Here is a 14,756-nt window from a genome sequence, read left to right on the forward strand (position 1 = left end):
GGTGTTACCCAGAGTAAGCACCTTTGAAATACAGATACAGAGTCAATATCCATAACTTCAAATACAAACATGATCCATGCACACAAATAGGATAATCATATTCAGCACATGACACATCTTGCACAAAATGCATCATAATTATGTCCTAATCATATTATAACCATACCACTATGATGAATATGGGGGTGTAGTGTCAGATAGGGCCTAATTTCAAGGGATTTGGGAATGGAACTTCTCCTCTTTGTGGAACAGGAAATAACCCTCCAGCCAGGGCTGGGACAACTTCTCTGACTCCCAGTGCTGGAGCCTGAATCTACTGCCACTTCATTAGTTACCACCACCCGCAATCTTTGTGGTACTGCAAACTTCATCTGTGATGATTTTATATTCTGTTCTAGGTCATTGATAAGAATGTTAAATAGCACACGGGCAAAAAGCAATCCTTGTGGGAACCCGCTAGAAATAAATCCACTTGACCATGGTTCCCCATTTACAATCCCAGTTTTTAATCTATTTAATGTATGCCGTGTTTATTTTGTATCATTCTAGTTTTTTAGTTTTTAATATTGTGCTGAATCAAGTCATATGCCTTACAGAAGTCTAGATATATTACATCAATAATATTAACTGCAACCAAACTTTTGATCTCATCTAATAAGGATATCCTTATTTTCTCTAAACCTTTGTTAACAGGTACTAATTATATTACCTTCCTTTAATTCTTTATTAACGAAATCCAGTATCGACTGCTCCATTATTTTGCTCAGTATTGATATCAGACTGACACTCTTGTAATTAGCTGGGTCATCTCTTTTACACTTTTTAATATTGGCACAGCATTAGCTTAATTCCAGTCTTCTGGAATTTTCCCTGTGTTCCAAGTCCTAATTACAATCAACATTAATAGTCCACCACGCTCCTCCACCAGGTCTTTCAAAACTCTTGGATACAAGTTATCCAGACCTGCTTATTTAAACATGTCTAACTGTAATAGCTGCTGTTTAATGTCCTTGTGAGTTCTTGTTGGAATGGAAGGAGTGTCGTCGTCAACATCTTATGATACAAGTACAGCATCTGTTTTTCTCCAAATCCAGGAGAAAACACTTATTGAACACTTTTACCTCTTCTGCATTATTTTTGATAATTCTGCCATTTCCGTCTAGTAATTTATCACTACCATTGTTAGGATTAATATACTTTTCAAAACTTCCTTCTTATTTTCATTGATTGGTCATTGATTTCTGATAGCTTCCTTGACGAGGCGGTTCTGGCGGGACCCAACTGAGAGTGCCAATTCAGGACCACTTGCTCAAACAGGGCAGTCACAGCCCTAGGCTGGGGTTTTTCCACCTCTAAGGCAAACCAAACCAGCCAGACAAAGAGGACTTCGGTTTCACCCCACTGGCTAACCACAAGTCACACGAGCAATTTCCTTAGACACTCCAGTCTCCCAGTATCACCACCAGTGCCACCCGTCCCGGGGAGGAATGGTTATGAAAACCAACACCCCAATAAAAGAAAAAGGTTCTCTCGATCCCAAAGGACCAAGCCCCAGACCCAGGTCAATATACACATCAGATCTTACCCACAAATCACGCTGTTGCCAATCCTTTAAAATCTAAAGGTTTATTCATAAAAGGAAAAAGGTAGAGATGAGAGGTAGCATTGGTTAAATGGAATTAATTACATCCAGTAATGGCAAAGTTCTTAGTTCAGGCTTGTAGCAGTGGTGGCATAAACTGCAGGTTCAAATCAAGTCTCTGGAGAACATCCCCCGCTGGGATGGGTCATCAGTCCCTTGTGTAGAGCTTCAGCATGTAGCAAAGTCCCTCCAGAGGTAGAAGCAGGATTGAAGAAAAGATGGAGATGAGGCATTAGCCTTATATAGGCTTTTTCAGGTGTAAGAACCTCTTTGTCCTTACTGTGGAAAATTACAGCAAAATGGAGTCTGGGGTCACATGGGCCAGTCCCTGCATACTTTGCTGAGTCACAAGGCGTGTCTGCCTTCTCTCCATGGGTCAGTTGTGTAGCTGATGGTCCTTAATGGGCCATCAAGCAGGCTAGGCAGAGCTAACACCAACTTGTCTGGGATGTCTCCCAGAAGCACAGCACCAGCTTGAAATACAGACAGTATGGAGCTAATATTCATAACTTCAACTACAAAATGATACATACATACAGACAGCATAATCATAACCAGCAACCCATAACCTGGTCTTAGACACCTCATATTGACCCCCTTTACATCAGATTTGGTGCCACTACAGGACCTTGGTTGCAACCCATGTTCTATATGGTCCCAATTTATATCAGTAACGTCACACTTCCCTTACCAATTTTCTACAATTCTGACCTTCGAACTCAGGGGTGAGCAACCTTTCAGAAGTCTTCATTTATTCACTCTAATTTAAGGTTTTGAGTGCCAGTAATACATTTTAACATTTTTAGAAGATCTTTCTCTGTCTATAATATATAACTAAACTATTGTTATATGTAAAGTAAATAAGGCTTTTAAAATGTTTAAGAAACTTCATTTAAAATTAAATTAAAATGCAGAGCCCCCCTGACTGGTGGCCAGGACCCGGGCATTGTGAGTGCCACTTAAAATCAGCTTGCGTGCTGCCTTCAGCACTCGTGCCATAGGTTGCCTACCCCTGTTCTAACTAATATTCTTTACTACTGACTTCCCTTTTCTTTCTTATATTTTATTTGGGGAGTGTTTCCTACCAGGGAGCCATTAGTAGGGTCCAGAGCCAGCCCCATCTCCTATATCAAGCTCTGGCTAGTAGGTATGTGATAAACGTGAAGACCCTGCCTCTGTCTGTCAGCTGGGAGACACAAAGGTTCTCTCTTTCTACCCTCTGATGCCGCCTGTTTGTTCTAGGCAAGGTGGGGTGGGACTCTGTTAACATGTGCCTCCCAGAACTTCCGTTTACCTGGTGCTGCTGTTCCGTGAATAGTGGGGTTGTGAGTGGAGCAGCAGGTACTGAGTGTTGGACTCTTGCTCTTTCAGGGGCCAGTGACCTTCGAGGAGGTGGCTGTGTATTTCACCAAGGGGGAATGGGCACTACTGGACCCTGTTCAGAGAGCCCTCTACAGGGATGTCATGCAGGAGAACTATGAGACGGTGACCTCGCTGGGTAAGGAGTCCTGTCCCCTGGGTTATTAGAAGCTGTGGGGTCTCTGAAGAACCTGAGTAGTAATAACTGTATACATTTGTTCGTCATACAAGTTTTGACAAGTTTCCTTGCCCCCCCCTTTTTTTGCCTTATCTCCCACCCACTAGTATCATTTTTGGATATGTGCCTTTTTGGTGCCGTCAGTCATTTTAAAATTGCATTGAATGTATCCTTATTGAATACATTCATAACTACATTAATAACTGCAGCTTTCATGCCTTTTCCTCATTTTAAGAGGAAAATATGCTGCCTGTAGAATTCTAAATTGAGTAAATAGGTGTGTGACTCATGCCTGGCTTGTGTGACAGTCAGATGAGCTCTTTTAGGAGAGCATGTAATGTTGCCGTTCAGGATCCCATGGGTGAAGGGATAAGCGAGCCGTGGGAGGGACAGAGAACGGGGGTAGTAGATATGCCAGGACATGGGGCGGGTGTGTGCAGGCTTAGAGCTAAGAAGCAGCAGGGAGGTAGGAGGCTGTGAGAGACGAGGAGAAAATACAAGAAGTTCTCAAGGTGCCGGGAGGTGGTGCTGGCTGAGAGTAATGGGAAGAAGGGGAGGGGAGTGTGGAGGAAGGGCACCCAGGAAGTGGGGTGGGTGGGTCAGTGGGAGGGAGGAGAGGTTTGGGGGTCTGGAGCTGTGGGGGATCCCAGACCTTTAACCCCAAATCCCTACCGAAGCCTTGTTGCTTTAGAGCCTCCACTCCAGTTTTATTTCTGTTCAGTTTCACTTTATTATACATTTTTTCCCCAAATATTATTATTTTAACTCTTGACCTCCCTCTCCCACTCATTACCCCCCTCCTCACATAACCTCCCCATCTCCTATGCACAGCGACCCCGGCCACCGATCCTGAGTCCTTGCTGCATCCTCCCTCCCAGAGCAGGGCCCCTACCCAGGCACAAATGGGCACTTCGTTGATGATGTCACAGGCTGGTATAGTCTGTACAATTTTTACACCTATAAGATTACATATTCCGAAGCCCTTCACACCAGTCGGGCTTATCTCTATACGCCGATACAGTCTGTTCCCTTCCCAGCTCTGATGCCGCAGAGCCTTGCCTGTGTCCCTGTTCCCGTTCGCCCCCTAACCAACATTCATGGGGCCTCATCTGGAGCACTGTGTCCAGTTTTGGGCCCAACACTATAAGAAGGATGTGGAAAAATTGGAAAGCATCCAGCGGGGGGCAACAAAAATGGTTAGGGGACTGGAACACATGACTTCTGAGGAGAGGCTGAGGGAACTGGGATTATTTAGTCTGCAGAAGAGAAGAATGAGGGGGGATTTGATAGCTGCTTTCAACTATCTGAAAGGGGGTTCCAAAGAGGATGGATCTAGAGGTACGTCTTCACTACCCGCCGGATCGGTGGGTAGCAATCGATTTCTCGGAGTTCGATATATCGCGTCTCATCTAGACGTGATATATTGAACTCCGAACGTGCTCCTGTCGACTCCGGAACTCCACCACCGTGAACGGCGGTGGCGGAGTCGACAGGGAGCCGCGGACGTCGATCCAGCGGCGTGAGGACGGGTAAGTAATTCAAACTAAGGTATTCGACTTCAGCTACGCTATTCGCGTAGCTGAAGTTGCGTACCTTAGATCGAACTCCCCCCCCCAGTGTAGACCAGGCCTAGACTGTTCTCAGTGGTAGCAGATGACAGAATAAAGAGTAATGATTTCAAGTTGCAATGGGAGAGGTTTAGGTTGGATATTAGGAAACACTATTTCACTAGGAGGGTGGTGAAGCCCTGGGATGGGTTCCCCACGGAGGTGGTGGAATCTCCTTCCTTAGAGGTTTTTAAGGTCAGGCTTGACAAAGCCTTGGCTGGGATGATATAGTTGGGGATTGGTCCTGCTTTGAGCAGGGGTGGGACTAGATGACCTCCTGAGGTCCCTTCCAACCCTGATATTCTATTATTCCAATTTCCTTCCCCCCTCCAGTTTGACCCCATTTATAGAGTAATAGTCTCAGCTATACCTTAACCAATAATTGTGCTGAAATTTAACTAACCAATTCTAACATATTGTGACATAATTCTCTAACCCAGGCGTCGGCCACCTTTCAGAATTGGTGTGCTGAGTCTTCATTTATTCACTCTAATTTAAGATTTCATGTGCCAATAATACATTTTAACGTTTTTAGAAAGTCTCTTTCTATAAGTCTATAATACATAATTGAACTATTGTATGTAAAGTCAGTAAGGTTTTTAAAATGTTTAAGAAGCTTCATTTAAAATTAATTAAAAATGCAGAGCCTTCTGGACCGGTGGCCAGGACCTGGGCAGTGTGAGTGCCACTGAAAATCAGCTCGTGTGCCGCCATAGGTTGCCTACTCCTGCTCTAACCAATTATAAACCACTACCCTAATTAACTTACACCTGGCAACATTAATTATACAGGAGAGAGAAACAATTAGAGAACCAGACTGATTAACAATGTAAAAGTGGTGGCCATAAAGATAAAGCAATACAGAAATGAGGGTTTCACAACCACAACCATAGATAAGTGATTTCTTGCCAGACAGAATGCTATCAAATTAAGGTTTCTTTAACCATCTTAAGATCCAGACAGGACTATCTTCCTAACAGCCCAATAGGACCTTATTTCAGTGTGACTGGTTTGGGATGTGAGGATGTGACCCTTCGCTTCCCAGCTTATGGCTGCCCCTGGTGCTTAGCCAAAGGCCTTAGCCTAAGAACAAGGCCTCAGGCTATCCTAGTGAGAGAAGGCCCAGACACAGGCACACTGTGATTTTGATTCTTTGTTTTCATACTCCTGTAACTAGCTAACTGATAAAAATACACCTAAGTGTGTGGGGAAGGCTTTGCAGGCAGGCCTGAATATCGCCATTCTAACAGAGGGTTCTACCCCTTCCCCCATGCTGTGTCTGTCTTGTCTATTTAGACTGTAAATTCTTCAGAGCACGGGCCATCTACTATTCTGCATTTGTACTGTGCCTAGCACAATGGAGACACACTGTTAGTTGGTCCTTAGGCACTTAGGTAATGCGTATGATTAATAATAATAATAACTCTCCTGCCACTTGGAGCCAAGGAAGCTGGTCTTGGGATGTTACTGCTTAAAAATGATCTGAGCTTAAAACCATGGAATATTCTTTGTGACAAGTATCCCACAAATTCCACCGACCTCCCTTGTTTTCTTTGTCTGGCATAGGGTTTCTAAATTCCAAACCTGATGTGGTCTCACAGCTTGAACAAGGAAGAGCCGTGGGTCCTGGACCTCCAGGGTTCTGAGAAAGAAGTGCTTCCAAGAGCTGCCTGCACAAGTGAGGACTTGGTTAAAGCAAGTCAAAAACTGTCCGTGAATACAGGAAACATTCGGGATGCCCTACAAAGACCTTGTGAGCTCTCCAAGTTCAGGATTGTTCCCTGCAGATGTGGAATAATTAGGCAGATGTCACTCATGGCTTCCCACCTATCCTGACTAACAACTGGCAGCAGATCCCTACCTGATCCCACTTTCCCCCCTCCATGTTCTGGTGAAATGCAGACCAAAACTGATCCCTTCCTCTCTCCTCTGGGGAAAATCAGCTCCTGATAGGTTTGATCTCTCCTGCACATATTTTGGTTTGTTCATCCCTTTTAAAATTCCTGTCTCTGAGATTTCCTTTCTCTCAGGCATAGGGAGTGACCTATGTCTGGATTCTCTCTGTCTCCCATCAGGTGATAGGATGGTGCGTGAGAATGAGGAGCAGAAACCCCAGCAGGAAGATGCTGAGCAAGGAGCACCACATGGGACGTTATCAGAAAGACCCAAAGGGAATGTTTCCAGGAGTTGTGCACTCCGAGAAACAGTAAAAGCCTCTGAGACTCAGCAGAGGCCAGAGGAGAACTTCAGTAGCCTCTCAGACCTTATTACACATGAGAGAATCAACTTGGAAGAGACACACTACACATGCCACGAGTGTGGGAAAAGCTTCAGTCAGCGCTCACTCCTTATCAGACATGAGAGAATCCACACAGGGGAGACGCCCTTCACGTGCGCTGAGTGCGGGAAAAGCGTCAGTCGGCGCTCAAGCCTTATCACACATCAGAGAATCCACACAGGGGAGACTCCCCACACGTGCGCTGAGTGCGGGAAAAGCTTCAATTGGCGCTCAAGCCTTATCAGACATCAGAGAATCCACACAGGGGAGACGCCCTACACGTGCTCTGAGTGCGGGAAAAGCTTCAGTCAGCGCTCAATCCTTATCACACATTGGAGAATCCACACAGGAGAGATGCCCTACACGTGCTCTGAGTGCGGGAAAAGCTTCAGTCGGCGCTCACACCTTATCAGACATCAGAGAATCCACAGTGGAGAGAGACCCTACACGTGCGCTGAGTGCGGGAAAAGCTTCAATCAGATGTCATTCCCTATTAGATATCAGAAAATCCAAATCGGAGAGAACTGTAAGAAATGCCTTTATTAGGGCTTTCCAAAGATTTGTTTTAAAAAATCACATTTGCTAATTCCAATATAGTGATCTTTGCACCATCTTCACTGTGGTCTCTCAGCTCTGCCAGATGAGTTGCCTGCTTCTGCCTTTTGCAGCTCACCCTTCTTTGGGGTCAGTCCTGTGATCTTTTCTATCAGCTCCTTCCCTTTTGACTTGTAAGAGCGTGTGTCCCTCCAGCCAGGAATTTCATCAGCTCCAGGTGGGGGAGAGAGGGTTGATGCCAACAAGCTACCCTGAGGCAAAAGTTACCTGTGCCTTACATCCACTTGGACTGTACATGGAATTGGGTGCTCAAGTTAGTGATTTTGGTGTAAAAAGACAATTATAGTTGTAGAGCAGAAGCAGCCCAGGGAGTGAACCTAACAGACAGTGATCAAGTGATCTCTCTCCTGCCATCCATCTCCATCCTCTGACAAACAGAGGCTAGGGACACCATTCCTTACCCATCCTGGCTAATAGCCATTAATGGACTTAACCTCCATGAATTTATCCAGTTTTCTTTTAAACCCTGTTATAGTCCTAGCCTTCACAACCTCTTCAGGCAAGGAGTTCCACAAGTTGACTGTGCGCTGTGTGAAGAAGAACTTCCTTTTATTTGTTTTAAACCAGCTGCCTATTAATTTCATTTGGTGGCCCCTAGTTCTTGTATTATGGGAGTAAGTAAATAACTTTTCCTTATCTACTTTCTCCACATCACTCATGATTTTATATACCTCTATCATATTCCCTTAGTCTCCTCTTTTCCAAGCTGAAAAGCCCTAGCCTCTTTAATCTCTCCTCATATGGGACCCGTTCCAAACCCCTAATCATTTTAATTGCCCTTCTCTGAACCTTTTCTAATGCCAGTATATCTTTTTGAGATGAGGAGACCACATCTGTACATAGAATTCAAGATGTGGGCATACCATGGAGTTATATAAGGGTAATAATATCGTCAGTCTTATTCTCTATCCTTTTAATGATTCCTAACATCCTGTTTGCTTTTTTGACCGCCTCTGCACACTGCGTGGGCATCTTCAGAGAACTATCCATGATGCCTCCAAGATCTTTTTCCTGATTTGTTGTAATTAAATTAGTCCCGATCATATTTTATGTATAATTGGAGTTATTTTTTCCAATATGCATTACTTTACATTTATCCACATTAAATTTCATGTGCCATTTTGTTGCCCAATCACTTAGTTTTGTGAGATCTTTTTTAAGTTCTTCACAGTCTGCTTTGGTCTTAACTATCTTGAGCAGTTTAGTATCATCTCCAAACTTTGCCACCTCACTTTTTACCCCTTTCTCCAGATCGTTTATGAATAAGTTGAGTAGGATTGGTCCTAGGACTGACCCTTGGGGAACACCACTAGTTACCCCTCTCCATTCTGAGAATTTACCTTAATTCCTACCCTTTGTTCCCTGTCTTTTAACCAGTTCTCAGTCCTTGAAAGGACCTTCCCTTTTATCCCATGACAGCTTAATTTATGTAAGAGCCTTTGGCGAGGGACCTTGCCAAAGGCTTTCTGGAAATCTAAGTACACTATGTCCACCGGATCCCCCTTGTCCACATGTTTGTTGACCCCCTCAAAGAACTCTAATAGATTAGTAAGACATGATTTCCCTTTACGGAAACTGTGTTGACTTTTGCCCAACAGTTTATGTTCTTCTATGTGTCTGACAATTTTATTCTTTACTATTGTTTCAACTAATTTGCCCGGTACCGATGTTAGACTTACTGGTCTGTAATTGCCGGGATCACCTCTAGAGCCCTTTTTAAATATTGGCGTTACATTAGCTAACTTCCAGTAATTGGGTACCGAAGCCGATTCAAAGGACAGGTTACAAACCATAGTTAATAGTTCCGCAACTTCACATTTGAGTTCTTTCAGAACTCTTGGGTGAATGCCATCTGGTCCCGGTGACTTGTTAATGTTGAGTTTATCAATTAATTCCAAAACCTCCTCTAGTGACACTTCAGTCTGTGACCGTTCGTCAGATTTGTCACCTACAATTTGGCAATGTTTATGCTCCTTTCTAGGATTTGACTTCCACTTTTAAAGGAAGTCTTTTTGTCTCTCACTGCTTCTTTTACATGGTTGTTAAGCCCCGGTGGCTCTTCTTTAGTTCTTTTACTGTGTTTCTTAAATTGGGGTATACATTTAAGTTGGGCCTCTATTATGGTGTCATTAAAGTGTCCATGCAGCTTACAGGAATTTCGCTTTAGTCACTGTACCTTTTAAATTCTGTTTAACTAACCCCCTCATTTTTGTATAGTTCTCATTTTTGAAATCAAATGCCACAGTGTTGGGCTGTTGAGATGTTCTTCCCACCACAGAGATGTTAAATGTTATTATATTATGCCGTTTATTTCGAGCAACTGCAGTTATTCAGGAGAGTACAGACAGGCAGAGTTTCCCCTCCCAAGGTAGGTCTCGGTTAGATAAACAATTAAGGCAAGCATTTATACCTTTTGTGACATACAGTAAGGAGCAACAACTGCATTTTGTTTGTACATATTCCTTTCTGATAGCTTACTTCTCTCAGCAATTTCTGCTACAATCTGCATTCTATTCTTATCTAACACAAGGTCGAAAACCAGCATCTCTTACAGTTCTTTTCTGCTCGCCCACGCCCTGCTTGGAAGTCTCCCGTTATTAGCTGTTAGTTAGCCTGGTAAATATCAAGTCCCTGAGAAAACACAGTTATACGAAGCAAAACAAAATCACAAATATAAATGTCATTGGAAATTCAAAAACTAAAAAGGAAAATGCAATTCCCATCACTTCATTGTATCTGGGCCATTCCTGTATCGAGAGTACCCGCTAAGGGCCCTGTGTGCTTATGGGAAACCTGGAGGAACTCATAGCAGAGCCTGAACACGAAACTCAACTGCTCCCAGGTGCCCCAGTAAAACCCTTTCCCTGCTGTGATGTTGATGATTTTATGAAAATATGCTAATGAGTGTGAATATAATGTAACTGGAACATGCTTCATGCAAAAGGTCTCTTGTGCAGTATCATTACAAAACTTATTATCTACTGTGTGTGTTCAGCCTATTTGTATGAACCGATCATTCCTGTATCTGAAGCTAGAAATATGAACTATAACTCTGAGGTCCTGTTGTAATGATGCAAAGTGTGGGCCATTAATAGTGGTTTGGACTCCTGATGGCTCCCATTAACCAGGACAATTGACTGGAGATGGCTCTGTCCTGCACCATCTGTGAGTCAGGCCAGGAACAATGAAGGCTTGGGGGGGGTCTCACAGGCTATGTGACCATGTCACCTGGTACAGGAATCCATCTTAAACCTGGGGCTTTTCCCTAGGGGAGAGACAAAAGATTCCTGCCTTGTACCAAAGCTGTATAAGGGGGTGGAACAGAAGAAAGGTGGCTGCAGTCATGAGAAATCCCCTAGCTACCACCTGAGCTGGAACAAGGACTATACCAGGTGAAAAGATTGGGCTCAGACAAGAAATAAGTCTAGTCTGCAAAATAAGCTTATTGGAAGGTCTCTGAGGGTGAGATTTTATCTGTATTGAGTTTCATACTGTATTAGTCTTAGACTTGCATGTTTTTGTTTTATTTTGCTCTATGGAGAATACAAACGCCACAGAGTAGGAAAAGTTAATGCCTTAGAAAAATCTGTGTGTGTTAGAGTGTCTAGGAACCACTCTCCTATAGCTTCTTTTGTCTGATTTCCTTTAGAAAATCTGAAGCAGGGAGCAGAAAACCATTGTCTTTTCTGAGGTGTGAGCTCAGGACCTACTGAGTATGAGACTGACATGCTGCCAACTATGCTAAGAAGGCCCAGGAAAATGTTTAGGCTCAGTACATATAGGATCCTCCTACAGCAGTGACTGGAGCAGGGAAGGAGCTGGAAGAAGCAGAGAGATCTGGTGCCCACAGACCTGTCCTGGCATCTTTCTCAGCAGCAAAGAAATCAATTTGCCCTTCCAGTGAACAATCTACTGGAACTAATGGCAGCACAGGGGGGATGTTTCTAAAGTATGCACCCACCTCTACATTTTAGAACTTACTCTCCTTTTTCTAGTGTAGCACTTTCTATATGAACTGGCAAAACAAACTACACAGGTAAGAGAAACAAGGGCTTGAGGGAAAGCTTGAACTCATAACCCCAACAGATGGCCCCTCTGCACTAACCAGTTGCACCCCTGAAGATGTTTTTTAAACACATTTGGGAAGCAGGCAGTTATCAGTCTCTGTGGTTCACACCTTTGCCTGGTAATTGAAAGGCTGCTGGTTCAAACTTAACTCAAGATGCGGCTTTTCAGCGATGAGACTCCAGTACATTTTAACAGGAAGAAAATCTCCTCTATTCTGGCTTTGCCCCATTTGACTCCTTCTGCCCATCTTCTCCCCCTCCCCCAGTCTCTTTCCTTCCCCACTGGGGCCATGCAGAGAGGAGCCCCAGTCAGTCTCTGTCACAGAGAGTCTGTATCCCATAAAGGGAGGGAGGGGTCTCTCTAAAACACTGATAATGGGGAGGGGAGTGGTGTGCGTGGTTCGGGGGAGATAGGATGGAGAACTAACAGTGGGGCACAGAGAGATTCCCCCAGATTTGGGAGATCCCCTGCTGCCCCCCATCAGCCAGCTGTGAGAAGAACAACTGTTGGCATGGAGGGTCTCCACATGCTGCCCCCGCCCCAACTGCCAACTCTGCCAACTGTGGCAATGGGAGCTGCGGGGGTGGAGTCTGTGGGTAGCAGTGTGCAGAGACGCCCCCGGCCCTCCAGCTTAGGGGCTACGGGTTGCTTTCGGGAGATGCCCGAGGTGAATGCTGCACCCCTCACCCTCTCCTGCAACCCCAACCCCCTGCCCCAGCCCAGACCCCACACCTGCATCCAAACTCCCTCCAAGAGCCTGCCCCCCACACTGCCTCCTTCACCACAACCCCCTGACTGAGCCCAGACCCTGCACCCAAACTCTCCCAGAGCCCAACCCCTCTCCCTCCCACAACCAAACTCCTTCACAGAGCCTTAGGCAGGTGTGTGGGCCAGGACTTGGTCCCATTCTGGACACCACCAAAAATTATACAAACCTGCCACCCCTGTCCAGCTCAATCTTCTGCTGATGCACCTCAGCCCACACCCATGCAGGGTTTGAAGCTTTCATTGCTTAAATTCCAGGACACGGAGGGATTTCAGCTCCCCTTTGACCAGAGGGAACCTTCACCCCACTCCTAACCTGGTTCTTGTCCATGGGATCACTGTAGGGGGGCTGGGTCCCTCGGTGTCTTTTCTCTCTCTAGGACAGGCCAGGGTGCAATAACTGGGGGCATCTGAGCACCGAGGACCTTCTGTGGGGCTGCCATTCCCCTTCCCCTTCTGTGGTCCCATCTGCCATTGACTCCAGCCTTTTTTCTATCCATCGTCAGCACCATCTCAAGCCAGCAGCACTCGCCTCAAAAAGACAGAGTCCTGTGGCACCTTACAGACTAACAGACGTATTGGAGCATAAGCTTCCGTGGGTGGATACCCACTTCGTCAGGTGAATGTAGTGGAAATTTGCAGGGGCAGGTATAAGTATGCAGGCAAGAACCAGTCTAGAGATAAGGAGGTTAGTTCAATCAGGGAGGATGAGACCCTCTTCTAGCAGTTGAGGTGTGATCACCAAGGGAGGAGAAACTGCTTTTGTAGTTGGCTAGCCAGGCACAGAATTCCCACTCCATTCATCTGACGAAGTGGGGATTCACCCATGAAAGCTCATGCGCCAATACGTCTGTTAGTCTAGAAGGTGCCACAGGACTCTGTCGCCTTTTACAGATCCAGACTAACACGGCTACCCCTCTGATACTCAAAAAGACAGTGTCCCCTGCTGGGAGTAAATCATTGACCCCTCTCCTCCCTGAGCACTGACTGCCCCTCTGTTTCCTTGCCTCTCAGGCTGTGCAGATGGGACCTTTCCCTCCAGTGCTGGAGGATTCGCCCTTCTCATCTACCATTGTCCCAAGCAGCACAGCGGATGGGAATCTTAAACGTACCGAGGTGACTTAGGAGCAGAACCCACCCCCGGACCTTCCATGCAATTGTCACTTGCCCCTCACTGAGCAGGACTGAAACTGGTGCAGGGAGACTGGTGGGCCACATCCCCTCTGGGCATGAGCAAAGCAGCAGGGTGAAAAACTGATCACGAAGATGCTGGGGATTGAACCCAGGGCCTCGTACATGCAAAGCATATGCTCAACCACTGAGCTACATCCCCTAGCAGGTTGTGTTTGCTATGGGTTACACTCAGAGCCCTCCTGTTTCCAGAGCATCCAGTGACCTATAAGCTTCACGAGAAGCCCATTCCCCTCTCTGAGGACCAATCCTGCTCTCCTGGAGGTGACTTGTTCATAGGGGTCACTTTTCAGCAGGGCCAGATTCTATGTGTGGGGCAGAGAGAGTGGCTGCCCTGGTCTCAGGGTGCAGAGATACACTCAGCCATCTCCCCTGCATTGGGTTGGGAGGGCGGCAATCCCCTGCTGCAAGGTCATAGCGGGGGATGCTGTGAGCAGCGCAACACCTCACCCTGGTGGCAGAAGTGGTGTGTGGAGCTCCAGGTGTTTCTAGGATCTGCTATTTCCACCTGCCTGTAAACTCTAGCTTTCCCCAGCACATTCACTGCGGTGCAATTGGGTCACTGCTTCCATGGCTGAACAGCAAAGAATGGCTCCCAGTTTCCCTTCTATCGGCAGCAGGATTAGCCTGTGTCGGTGGTTAATGAGGTGGATCTAGTTGTAGATTATTCGTTCCCCACCTTGACAATTCACACAGTCCCTTTCCCAGACAGATTCCCAGCACCTCAGTGATCCTGGTAGCAGGGTTGGGTCCTGAGATTTTCAGGGTTCTTTTCCCCTCCACCTGGAGTGAACTCAGCTTTTTCCTCATCCCAGACAATCCATGAAATAGCAGCAGCAGCATAAAGAAAGAGGGGAGGGAACATTTCACGGCCAGGGCTGGATGTGCCCAGAGCCCCCTGCTTGTCCACTGTTTCCATGGAATTTGGCCCCCTGCTTTGCACAAGGGACAGAGAAAGATCTTGCTGTTCCTGTGTCTGTGCAAGGAAAATTGTGCTTCTGTATGAAAGAGAGGCGGGAAATGGCCCCAATGATGGGGCAATAGCCTCAGGGT

The 14,756-nt window shown here is 45.8% G+C and overlaps 1 non-coding gene across 1 annotated transcript; it reads right to left on the reverse strand.

Moving 5' to 3' along the window:
• Positions 1 to 13,773: 13,773 nt before the first annotated feature.
• Positions 13,774 to 13,845, reverse strand: TRNAA-UGC. The gene has a single exon. It is a non-coding gene; the product is annotated as a tRNA-Ala (tRNA).
• Positions 13,846 to 14,756: the final 911 nt, after the last annotated feature.

Source organism: Mauremys reevesii, linkage group 14, assembly GCF_016161935.1.
Source record: "Mauremys reevesii isolate NIE-2019 linkage group 14, ASM1616193v1, whole genome shotgun sequence".
Taxonomy (NCBI): Eukaryota; Metazoa; Chordata; order Testudines; family Geoemydidae; genus Mauremys; species Mauremys reevesii.